This window comes from Prenolepis imparis, unplaced genomic scaffold, assembly GCF_030444845.1.
Source record: "Prenolepis imparis isolate NDT839.2.m4 unplaced genomic scaffold, iyPreImpa1.0 SCAF_21, whole genome shotgun sequence".
Taxonomy (NCBI): Eukaryota; Metazoa; Arthropoda; class Insecta; order Hymenoptera; family Formicidae; genus Prenolepis; species Prenolepis imparis.
In genome coordinates this window covers 461,335-473,939 of record NW_028141179.1, presented here as the reverse complement: position 1 = coordinate 473,939, position 12,605 = coordinate 461,335, and the positions used below count along the sequence as shown (strand labels likewise).

The 12,605-nt window shown below is 38.8% G+C and overlaps 1 protein-coding gene across 1 annotated transcript in view; it reads right to left on the bottom strand.

Annotated features, from left to right (window-relative positions):
• The window catches only part of LOC145946794 (nuclear receptor coactivator 2-like), a 78,272-nt gene that overhangs the window by 17,439 nt on the left and 48,228 nt on the right, over positions 1-12,605 (bottom strand). The window lies entirely within an intron of this gene.

Here is a 12,605-nt window from a genome sequence, read left to right as displayed (position 1 = left end):
TAATCCTTCGTAGCTGTTCGATAATTGTTCGTAGCCGTTCGATAACCCTTCGTAGATGTTCGATAACCGTTCGATAGCCGCTCCTAACCCGTTCACTGCTGCTCATTCAGGTTGATAGCCGTTTCTGAGTTAGCGTTAGCCGCGCGTTGAAGTTCGTTTATCACAATCTGTATTGCCCGCACATCCTTCTCGAACGAAGTCAGCTTCTCATCTGATTCTTTCTGTTGATTCATCAATCTTTTAACGCAGGATTCCACATACAGTTTGTTGACGGCATCGGTGTCAGCCTCAGGTTGCGCTACACGACGAATCTTCCTCGACCTTGCGTCATAGTCCGTAACGACGCGACACAGAGCGTTTTCATGCACATAACTTTTCACCAATCTATCCCAAGAACCGCTTGTGCCGGTTGCATCATTTCTTGGTTCGAATAATCCAAATTTGTTGATAGGCATTTTTTTTCCACCGATGAGTGACGCTGATCGACTGATTAGATTTGTCGAGACACCATTCAATTTATAATAATGCCTGCTTCGCGAAGTTCCTCGATGATCAACAGGATCTCATTGTCGTGAGCGTTGTGGCCAGCTCGGCGCGAAGCGTCCAGCAATCGTACCCGATCCACTAGCTCGTTGGGGTCATCCCAGTGTATGTAATCGATCTTATTGTCGGTTAGCGCCATCGCGTGAGGCATGAATACTCCCTTTCCAGATTTTTTCTTTTCAATCGATATCAATGGTGCGATTATATGTTTGTACTTGTATCCCCTGTTGCTTCGTAATTGGCCTTGTGTGTCATAATTGCGTTTATGCGCGTTCGTCGCCAATAATATACTCTTGTATTTACGCATATCATCCTCCGTGTAAATGTCATCATCGGGAATTCTCTTGAAGATCAATTCGTATAATCCTGGTGTACCAATGTACCTCACTTCATCTATAATTATAGAGTCATATTTGTCAATGTCGAATCGTTTGTTACCGAGACGCATTTCATCCTTGTCGAAATAGACACCGTACACGTGATTGATTTTCCTTTCTTTGTCGCCACCGAGGAGAGTGCTCATGTACTCTTGTCCCAGTGGTCCCAAGTGCTTTCGCAACATTTCTTGACCTTCCAGCGTTTGTAATGTGTTTCGAACAAACGATGTTTCGAGCGTGCTGCCCGAGGTTTCGAAAACATTTTCGTTTGCGAGTGTTTCGGGTATCATAGGTTGTACGATTCTCGTTGTCGCGAACGGTGTAGAGCTTATCATCGGTTCATCCAATAAAGCATTCGATGTACGCGGTGTCGATGAGCGATTCGGGTTTGACCGTTTCCTCTTTTTCGGTGTCGCATCATCCTTCTCCTCTTCCTTCTCTTCCTCCTCCTCCTCCTTGTACCGCTTGATGGGTAAGATTTTAATCTTTGCGGTACTTTCCGGCTCGTTTTTCACCGCGATCGAGTTGTCGACAATCTTTTGTAGCGGCTCAATAATAGGTCTAAAATGGGTCTTGACCGCGATATCGTCATCGATCTTACCGGTCTTCAAAGCGCGATGTTTCTTGCGGATTGCTTCACTCGTTTTCGCAATCTCCTTCGCTATCTTTTCACGTTCGCGAATATTATCGTTCTCAGCCATGTCGGTAGAGTGTCGAACGCTCGTGTTTCACCTCTCTCGACAGAACATCGGCAACGACTAATTGTTTTGCGGTATCGCGAACACGTTAAATCCGTTTCTGTATCGGCCGTTCGTAAGCGAGCTATCCTTATCTATCACTAGAAATCCATACTTTTGCTGCCAACAAGTACGACATAATTCACTGAAATCCTCGTATGACATGTCAGTATTCACGTGATCATTGTACACATGTTTCAAGTTGGTACCGTCCTGTTTAAACAAGATTAGCAGGTTTGCGTTGTCGCGTATAAGATGTTTCGGTATTCTTGCGTATGTCTGACAGAGATAGAAGCAGTCGACGTTCGAGTGGCGTCCCATTGAAAAGTATTCTCTTATCGTATTTTGTTTGTCACACGCCACGTCATCGAAAACGAAAATCGAGTTTGGACATGCTTCGCTCGGTGGAATGACGTCACTGTTATTGGAGAATGTAAAATAGCCGATTTCATCGATCGACGTCAACAAATTCTCCAGATACTGATATTTTGGCTGTTGCAGTGACTTTGAGTACACGTACACGTTTTCAAAGCGGACGCCGTGCGGGCTTTCTATCAAACTAATCAACACGTTAGTTTTACCGTGATTCGAGGGGCCGCAAACGATCGCGCGTATAGTAGTCGGCAGTATCGTACCGTGCCTACGCATCTCCGCGTTGTCCCCCATCGATCGTAATCTGGCGTCGTAATTCGTCACGCGTATCGCGAAAGGTTGTCGCACGAATCTCATTTTCCCACTCCCCGATTGAATCGAACGCTTGCCTATTTATAGCTGCGCGGAACCACGAATCGCTCAGTAACGAAAAAATGTTTGTCTTGCTATCAAGTCCTTACGATATTTGTAATTTGAGCGCCGAACAGCTACAATTTGTGTCGAAAACAGTTTTATTGCGAATGTGTGGCAATTACGTCCACTGCGTGTGGGACAAGCTTCCGGAACATATAAAGGCGGATTTGGAGGTTCAAACTTATCGCCGCTGTTTCGAACATTACAATCGACCGTGGCAGCAGACGCACATCGACGGTCCAGTGCCGATGATAAAGGATTGCAGCGAATGTCAACGAAAATAGGTAGAGGCCTATTAAATCTCGCGATAAACGCACTTCCGATCGAATTCCATATCCCCGGCTATCAGTTTTGCGGTCCGGGCACGCGACTACAAAAGCGATTAGCCAGAGGCGATCGAGGTATCAACCCATTGGACGCAGCGTGCCGTGAACACGATATAGCGTACTCTCGAAGCAACGATCTCATCGAGAGACACGCGGCAGATAGGATACTCGCCAAGGAAGCGCAAACTCGCATCATTGCGAGAGATTCGACTCTCGGTGAGAGAGCCGCCGCCACAGCTGTCTGGGCAGCGATGAAAGCCAAGACGAAGTTCGGTATGGGCCTGAAGACGACAAAGACGAAGACGAAGAAAAAGATGGCGAAGAAGCGAATACTTCCGGTAGCGAAACGTGGGGGTGTATTGCCGATTCTACCAATGTTGGGCGCGCTCGGATCTCTGGTCGGTGGAGCGGCTGGTGTAGCAAAGATGGTGAACGACAGAAAAGCCGCACAACGTCAGTTGCAAGAGATGCTACGTCACAATCGCGCCATGGAAGGTCACGGATTGTATCTCGCTCCATACAAACGCGGACGAGGAGTTTCAACGAGAAAAAAGGGGAAAAAAAAACGTCAAAGAGACGCTAAAAATGCCACAGGGCGTAACTACCAACATACAATTGCTACAACTGGCAAAACGTATGCACATTCCGTATTTTAGAGGTGTTTTCATGCGTGATTCATTACCGATCGGTGGTATATATCGAAACGAGAGCGGCATCGTAAATTTGGATAACGCTAAAGGATCAGGTACTCATTGGGTAGCGTATGCAAAGAGGGGGGATCGCGCTATATATTTTGACAGTTTCGGCAATCTTCGACCGCCGAATGAATTGGTGCGATATTTAAATGTGACAAAGATACAATACAATTACACACCTGTTCAAACTTACAATCAAAGCATCTGTGGACAATTGTGCTTACAGTTTCTCCGAGCGGTCGATGCATGTGAATTTAAAGACTGACATTGCGCTATTTAACTCAGTATTCGTTAAACAGTTTTGCCGATATGTCTATGACATTCACACTGACCGGGAAGAGTAGTGTTCTCGCGGCAAACTACTTTCCCGCCGTAGATTTGAGCGACGATGAATACGAGCTAGGTCTAGCGGATTTTGAGACTTATCACACGATATCGAACGTGAATTCCTCGAATAATAAATTTTACTTTGGCAAAGATGACGCGGAAATTACAATTCCCGAGGGATCGTACGAGCTGCAAGCGATACATGAGTTTTTGAAACATGCAATTTTACGAAAACGTCCGCGACACGCTGTTCATGACGATGATAAAAAACACGCTGACACCACGCATATTCGGACGAATGACGACGGTGACTTTGAAGATGGAGAATATCCGATAGTGCTCCGCGCTAATTATAATACGATGAGGAGCGAGATCAAATGCGCCTACAGAATGAATTTTAGCAAGCCTAACAACATTGGATCGCTGCTGGGATTCTCGAACCGTATACTGCAGCCGCGAAAATGGTATAAGTCGGACATGCCGATTAATATTATCAACGTGAACATTATCCGCGTAGAATGTAATGTGACCGCGGGCGCGTACAGCAACGGCAAACTCGTTCATACGATACATGAATTTTCACCGAGGGTACCACCAGGATATAAGATATCGGAAACACCGGCGCACATCATTTACTTGCCGATCATCGTGCGGAGCATTACGGATTTAACGTTACGCGTTGTCGACCAGGACAGACGATTGCTCGATTTTCGAGGAGAAGAGATCACCATTAGATTGCACGTACGACGACGACAGCGATAACGTACGTGTGTGGCGTATGAGATGCTCGTGTTGAACGGATCGAAAGATACGAGAGATAACACAATTTACGGAGCCAGCGACAACAACAACAACGTCGACATTCACTAATATCCAATCATCCGGTTGCAGTAAGAAAAAGAAACTGAACGCATCAAACGTTGCGTTTTTACAATCTTTGGGATTCGCGGTGCGAAACATCTGAACAATGACCGACATCCTCAACATTGGAGACGAGCCAATCTTCGACGATCGCATCGTCAAGATCGAGACTCACACGTACAACCCGTTCGCTAACACAACATTCGGACACAGTGATGAGATAAGAATACCCATACAACAACAGGATCTGTATACGTTGCCGTATGAAAGTTTCCTATACATCGAGGGAGAACTAAAGATAAATAAACCAGCCGAAGGATCTGCTGTGATACTGGGAAATAATTGTGTCGCATTCATGTTCGATGAGATTCGATACGAACTCGATGGCGTGGAGATTGATCGCAATAGAAACGTGGAAATAACAAGTTTGCTCAAAAACTATGTAACGATATCATCCGATAGAAGCGTGATTATGAGAAACGCCGGCTGGACTGATCCGACTACTGCGAATGGAAACTTCAATTTTTGCGTACCGCTCTACATGTTATTGGGATTTTGCGAGGATTACAGACGAGTGGTGATGAACGCTCGTCATGAGTTAATCTTAATACGATCGCGCAACGACAACAATTGTCTGATTGGAGATTCGACGCTGGAGCCTGTGATCAACATATTCAAGATACAATGGCGAATGCCGCATGTGTTGTTGAGCGAGATTAAGAAGCTGTCGATGCTGCGCGCTCTGGAAAGCGGACATTACCTCAGCATGGGTTTTCGCTCGTGGGATCTGTATGAGTATCCGCTATTGCAGCGTACAACCAAGCATTCATGGGCCATTAAGACAGCGACTCAGCTGGAGAAGCCACGATATGTTATCTTCGCTCTGCAGACAGGTCGGAAAAACATCATATCTGAGGATATGAGTCGATTCGACGATTGCAAGATGACCAATGTGAAACTCTATCTGAACTCGGAATGTTATCCGTACGACGATATGAATCTGGATTTCGATAAAAACAGATGGTCGATTCTGTACGATACGTATGCGCGTTTCTGCAAGAACTATTATGGATACGAGTATCTCGAGCCGAGTCTCACCGTCTCAATGTTTCTACGTAACGGTCCGTTCGTGATCATCGATTGTTCTCGACAAAACGAATCGGTCAAGAGCGCAACCGTGGATGTGAGATTGGAATTCGAGTGTAAGGAGAATGTGCCGATGAATACCACTGCGTACTGTCTCATCATACATGATCGCGTGATCCAGTACAACCCGTTGACCAACGTTGTGCGCAAAATCACCTAAACACACCAACAATTTAGAGAGAGAGGGGGAAGCATAGCAAAATATAAATCAAAGTGTTATGAGATAGTTGCCATTCTTCTTTTTAACTGATACATCGAAGAGAGAGATCTCGTCATGTCCGTACCAACGTTTGTGGATCTACAGGGGTTTATCCTCAATAAACAATTCATTGTAAAGGAAGCGGCAATCCTGAGAAGAGGATTTATTTTGTCACATTATTTTTTCGCATGTCCTGTACCATGGAGTGTACTCATAAAATCGGAGAGACACCAAGCCTCATGGTTGACTCGAAATCATCATGGATTGCAATGGGAAGATGGAAACGTTCCATACAGCATGGCTCAGCGTTTGATTACAACAGCTATCATTGGTGGACCACATGAAGAAGAAGAAGAATCCATTCTCGTATATGTAAAAGGACTTGAGAAGCGAGAATGGTTAGCCGATATATTGGATGATGCGGGAAACGGTTTCATTATTGAGACCTTGGATGCTGATTACGACGATATCGAGTCTCTAAATAATCTAGATGTTAAAAACACTATGCGATGTGGAAAACATGTTAAGAATTGCGCATTACAAAATGTATTCAAAATATTTAACTGGTGGTCGCAACGCCAGAAAGAATTGCAAGATTTGGAAAAATAAAATATTTAAACATTAATGTGTTTTATCTCTTATTCCCCTTCCCCAATCCTTTCCTCACAAATCGTTTCTAAGAATTCTTTTTATCCGAGTGCCGTTTCCCCTTCTCCTAAATTTCCAAATCACTTGTAATTAAATCTATCCTTGGAATGATGACAATCTGTCCTCGAGCAAGACCAGTTAGAACCTCCGCATAAATTAGATTATTTTTCAAATTAGTTACTATAAATCTTGTTCCATTACAAAGTCCTTTCTTAGTATTTAAATTTCTTAATAGGATTATTATAGCACTGACTTTTATTTTAAGTCGATGAACTGGCATTCCAGAAGGTGTCAGAGAGTTCAAAAACTCAGTTGGAAAATTTAATTGCTCCTGTGGATCATCACTTACAATAAAGTCAATTGAGAGATATTCCTTTTCCTCTCCTTCCATTTTACAAAGGATTGTGTCATTAATTTTAAAAGTATCCTCATTTTTAGGACAAAGTATCGCTCTATCTGGATTTTCTCTAATCCGTTCCATGGTGATTCTATCACCAAAAATTTCATTAATAAGAGATTCTTTTGTTATAAAATCTTTGGGGATTTCAATTATATCGAGATGTAGTCCATCTGTATTTGATAATTTACCATCTCCGAGTTGCATTAGCCAATTTGAAAATTCTTTTTCTTCCGCAGTTCTCATATTTTGTTTTAATTTAACTTGAGTTACGTTCCTCCATATAGGATTGTATTTTACAATCGATTCAATTATAGCTGCTTTTTGTGCATGAGGCACTACTGGGAGATTTTGTCTGAAATCTCCTGCAAATAAAATTACTTTTCCTCCAAATGGTCGAGGATTCTTCATCAAATCCTTTAAAAGTTTATCAACTGCTGTTAAAGCATGTCCAACAGTCATGCTCACTTCATCCCATATGATTAATTTGGCATTAATCATTTCTCGTGCACCTTGAGAATTTCCTCTAATATTTGATTTAGCTCCATCATCAATTGGGATTGAAAGCTTAAACAGAGAGTGATAAGTTCTTCCTCCTTTCAGAAGTGTGGCTGCAATTCCAGTTGAAGCACATGGAAGAATTATTTCGTTTCTTCCTCGAGTAACACTTAAAAATGTGTTAAATAGGTATGTTTTACCACTTCCTGCAAACCCGTCAATAAAAAATAACCTCTGAGGTTCATTTTCATTTTCAATTGCTCGCATGACTATATCGTACACGTGCTTTTGCTCAGCACTCAGTGTCGATAATAAATAATCACCACGTATTCTTTCTTCATCCACATTATACTCTATTACGTAAATATTTACTGGAGTTGGATTTGGCAATTGGAAGTTCTCACAGCTACTTCCATTATTTATCAGAATTCCTTGTATATGGTTTAAAGCCATATTTTCAGGATTTACAACATTGTTATGTACAAAGTCCTCAATCATGAAATCTTTATATTTATTCCAAATAGTTGGTACATCTGTTGGAGTTCCAAAGATGCAAATGTAAGCAAATAATTCTCGAATTTGTGCAGGCATATTCGATTCTGTTGCTTCTTCCAGCGTTTTTCCCCAAAGATTATCAGTTTCTACCAAGTTTTTTGCAATTGCTGCATCTTTAAATGTATTATAAAGAACTCCATTTACAGTTCTCAAATCTTCAAAACATTTAACTCCAGTCACATGTAGTAGAAGAAGACGGAGATAAAATCTCTCAATATCTTTTATGCTTACTGTATAGAGTCTTGAAATTATTTTTTCACCACCTTTTTTGCGTGGCTTCCACTTAGTTTCTTTTTTATCATATACATAATGATAAGGAATATCTGTGTAAATAAAATTCACTGCATTTTCATCAGATTGATTTAATTTGAACCATGCAGTCAGCGTAGTTTCTCGAGTGAGCTCTCTCTGAGCAGCTTGCTCTTCATTTCCTTCTCGAAAATAAACCATTTGACGATTAGGCAAATGAACTGCCAATCTGATTACTGTATGAGACCTCATAAACAGATCGTATCCGTTCAGTCTCCACATTGCTTCTGGAGCACTAATATATCTTGCATCAAGGAATGATTTAATTTCATCTATTTTAATTAGCCTTGTGCCATCTCGTGCTTGCACTTCAATCGCAGCACAGTCAAATCCTTTGTGAATATATTTATATAAGTATTTTACGCTTTTCACCGATGAACATATTTCCAAATTGATATGTCGATCATATTTCATGATTAAATATGGTGAATATGGCACTACCCATCGATTATCAACTTCTTTGCCTCTAACGATGTATTTTTTACCAAAATTCCTTCGTTGATACATAAGATATCCATTCACATTAGCATTAGTTTCTTCACGAAACTCTTTTGGAAAACCTTTTGAACATTTTCCATCGTCTCCAGTGCAAGGATATCTGTGGGAGGAATCTCCACAAGGACCATGAATCATGTGCTTCAAAATTTTTACATTAAGTTCTGAATATCTTTCTTCATCAGGGATTTCAGCCCATACCATCATGTCAATAACTTCTTGAAGTCTAGGCTTATCTTCATCACTCAACATTGCAAGTAAATGCAAATGTGGAAGTCCTCTTTTTTGAAATTCAATCACACCTGCATAAGCAATTATATTTCCAAAAATTTTATTATGAATTAGATCATTTAAAATCTCTTTGACATCCAAGTTGAATGTTTTAGCGACCAAATCTGGTCGAAATTCTATTAAACATCCATCAAGATTATCCTTAATTTCTGGACATTGAGGATTGCAAGTCATTGTAAGAAAAATATCTGGTTTACCAAACTTTCTTACCAAAGACATAGCATCTTGGTACCTTTCTTGCATGTTTCTTGGACTGCCCATAAATGAAGATGGCAATATCACAGGTATACCAGCTGTAATTCCTTCATTTTGTGCTCGATTATCTAGGTAATCCATTAATCCCGAATAAAGTTCTGCTCTTAATTGAGGTTGATTTAATTTAATATAATTAAGCTTCTTATTTTTAATATTTGCTTCAGTTTTCATATAGGCATCAAGTATAAATTGACATCTCAATTTGCCTGCCTTTTTAAATTGACTAAATTCTAATCTTGATGCTAACAGGTGAGCATAATAATCCATTTGAGTTACTTTGAATCCTGGATATTTTGGATTATATGATTTAAGTTCTGAATGCCATCCATTGTTACCATATGGATATAACAAAGGATAACACATTGGGTCACACCTTTTGTCTAGAATTGATATTTGTTGAACATCGTTCGAATTTTTATTATAAATCCGAACGTCTCTTTCAAATGGAGGCTCACCATCTACATTCTTAAAGACCACAGCTATTTCATTTGCTTGTGGAGCATTGTATCTTCTTTGATCTTGTTTAGGATTTTTTCTAAAGGACAACATTAAATTTATGGTTTTATTTCCTATCGGATTAAGATCTTTTTCAACTTGACGCATCATCTTGAATGTTTTTGCAAATTCATTGCATTGAACCATAAAACTTGACAACTCTTTCATTATTTCTGAATCACACTCCTTATTAGCTTTGTTATTCATTCTATGATTTACAGCTTCTTCTGTATCTAAAAAGTAAAGCTGTGCAAATCGCGGAGCTTGCCCATCCGCTGGGCGCATTGCTGTTGAAGTTAAATGATGATATTGCCCATGAATCTTTAAGCAATAAGGAGCATTGTTCACAACATCTAATGGATTTCTATTTCCCGGCGCACCCATTGAAGCCATAGCTAAAGCTGTTATATGAACGAATATTATTCATAAAATTTTTTGATTTATAATCATTTCCATTATATAATTTTTTAAGAAAATCAGGACAATTTATTGGCTTTAATTGAAGCTTGCCTTTTTGACAACAATATGTAAATTTTCCATCTTTAGATTTTTCACATGCAAAGTTTAACGATTTGCAAAATTGGCATTCTACATTCATTTGGCCAAGTGTATAAACTGGCACATTTATTTCATGGTCCTTGGCAATTAGCGCAATGTAATGATTTAATTGTTTAGCTTTTTGTCTTCCTTGAGCATGTCTCTGGGCATCAGCTTCAAGTCGTTGTGACCTTACATCATCATTTTCGTCGGCCCTCTGCTGAGCATGTCTCTGGGCATCAGCTTCGAGTCGTTGAGACTTTGCGTCATCATTTTCGTGGGTCCTTTGCTGAGCATGTCTCTGAGCATCAGCTTCGAGTCGTTTAGACCTTGCGTTATCATTTTCATTGATCCTCTCCTGAGAATTTCTTTGAACATTAGCTTCAAGTCTTTGAGACCTTTCCTCAAAACTCTCAATTATTCGTATTTTTCGTAAGCGCTTACTTTCGCGACTCACTTTATACAAATTTCCGCCTTTTCTCTTTTGAGGCATACTTCCGATTTTCAATAAATTCGTAAAAAAATTCAGCAAATTTTTCGGTGATGGCTACTATATGTGATTTTTTTAACCCACCCTCGCAACCACCCACGCACCCACCTACGCACTCATACATTTGTTTACCGATTTTCAATAAATTGGTTCCAAAATTTCGCTAATTATTCGGGGATGGCTACTATATGTGATTTTTTTTGTTTTACACCTTCACCCACGCACCCACCCAAGCAATCACATATTTGTTAACCGATATTTTCGAAATTGGTAATAAAATTTTCGATATTTTTAAGGGATGACCATTATGGTTATTTTAAAGTTTTGCCCACCCACGCAACCACCCACATACAATGTTTTGGAGCACTCTAAACACATTGGCGTAAATGGCGTAAAAATCTGTGAAAAAATTATTTTCAGGAAAACATATCCTCCTCTATGAGAAAAAAAAAATTTTTTTTAAAAATTAAAATAAACCCCACAGCAGCCACCCCCGAAAAATTTGCAACATTTTGGTACCTGTTTCACAAAAATCGGTCCACAAATGTGGAAGGAGTTCGCGTACATACAGACAGACAGACAGACGGACGGCACTTATATATATAGATTTATAAAGCTAAAAAATTTATTCTTAATTTATAAAGCTAAAATATTTATTCTTAATTTATAAAGCTAAAAAATTTATTTAAAAAAATTTTTTAAAATTAAATCCATTTTTTAAGAAGACATATATTAAAATTAATTTATAATATAATTATAATATAAAATATATAATTAACTCTAATTTATATATATATACATATATATATAAACAATTTAATTCTTTATTTAAATTACAATCCTGAAAATTGAGAATTAATAAAAAATCTGTTAAGGTTCCTGATCTTCAATTATAATAATAAATTATATAATATCAAAAACGAGTTACTATATACATTTAAATTTATATATATATGTGTGTGTGTGTGTATGTGCATGCATGCGTACATCTGTATATATTAATACTGATTTCTGGTTATTCTATAATAATCAATTATTAATATCTTATTATATTATTTTATTATTATAGTAAAAGTAACAATTATATTTAATGTATAAAGTACTTATTACTTTTTCAAAATGTTCATGTGTAAACTTTTATAAATAAATTTTATATTTTAAATATTAGAAAACGTTTATTTACATATAAAATTTTATTTAATTATATAATTTATATAATTATATTATATATAAAATACATTATTATATTATTTTATTATTACATTTTTTCATATAAAATGAGCAATGGCGCGCGCGAAGCGCGCGCTTGTGTGTTCTAGTAATTAAAAAAAGAGAAATTGAAATTTCAGAAATGAGAAATTAATTGACTGTGATTGCACTATTATATTTGTACGTCATGCAGAGATAACGAAAACCACGATGAAAAGGAGAATTTCAATTCGTGAGAAATATATGTGTCACTCGATGTTATGAAAACCATCTTTAAATCCACAAATAATGAAATAAAAAAAAATGAGAAAATAAAACGTGAAAAAATCCTGAGGAACAGGATCTCCGCATTGAATTATTCAATTATTGATCTGCTAATTGTGCCTATCTACAATCTACCCCATTCGAATATTTACTACCCCTAAAAAA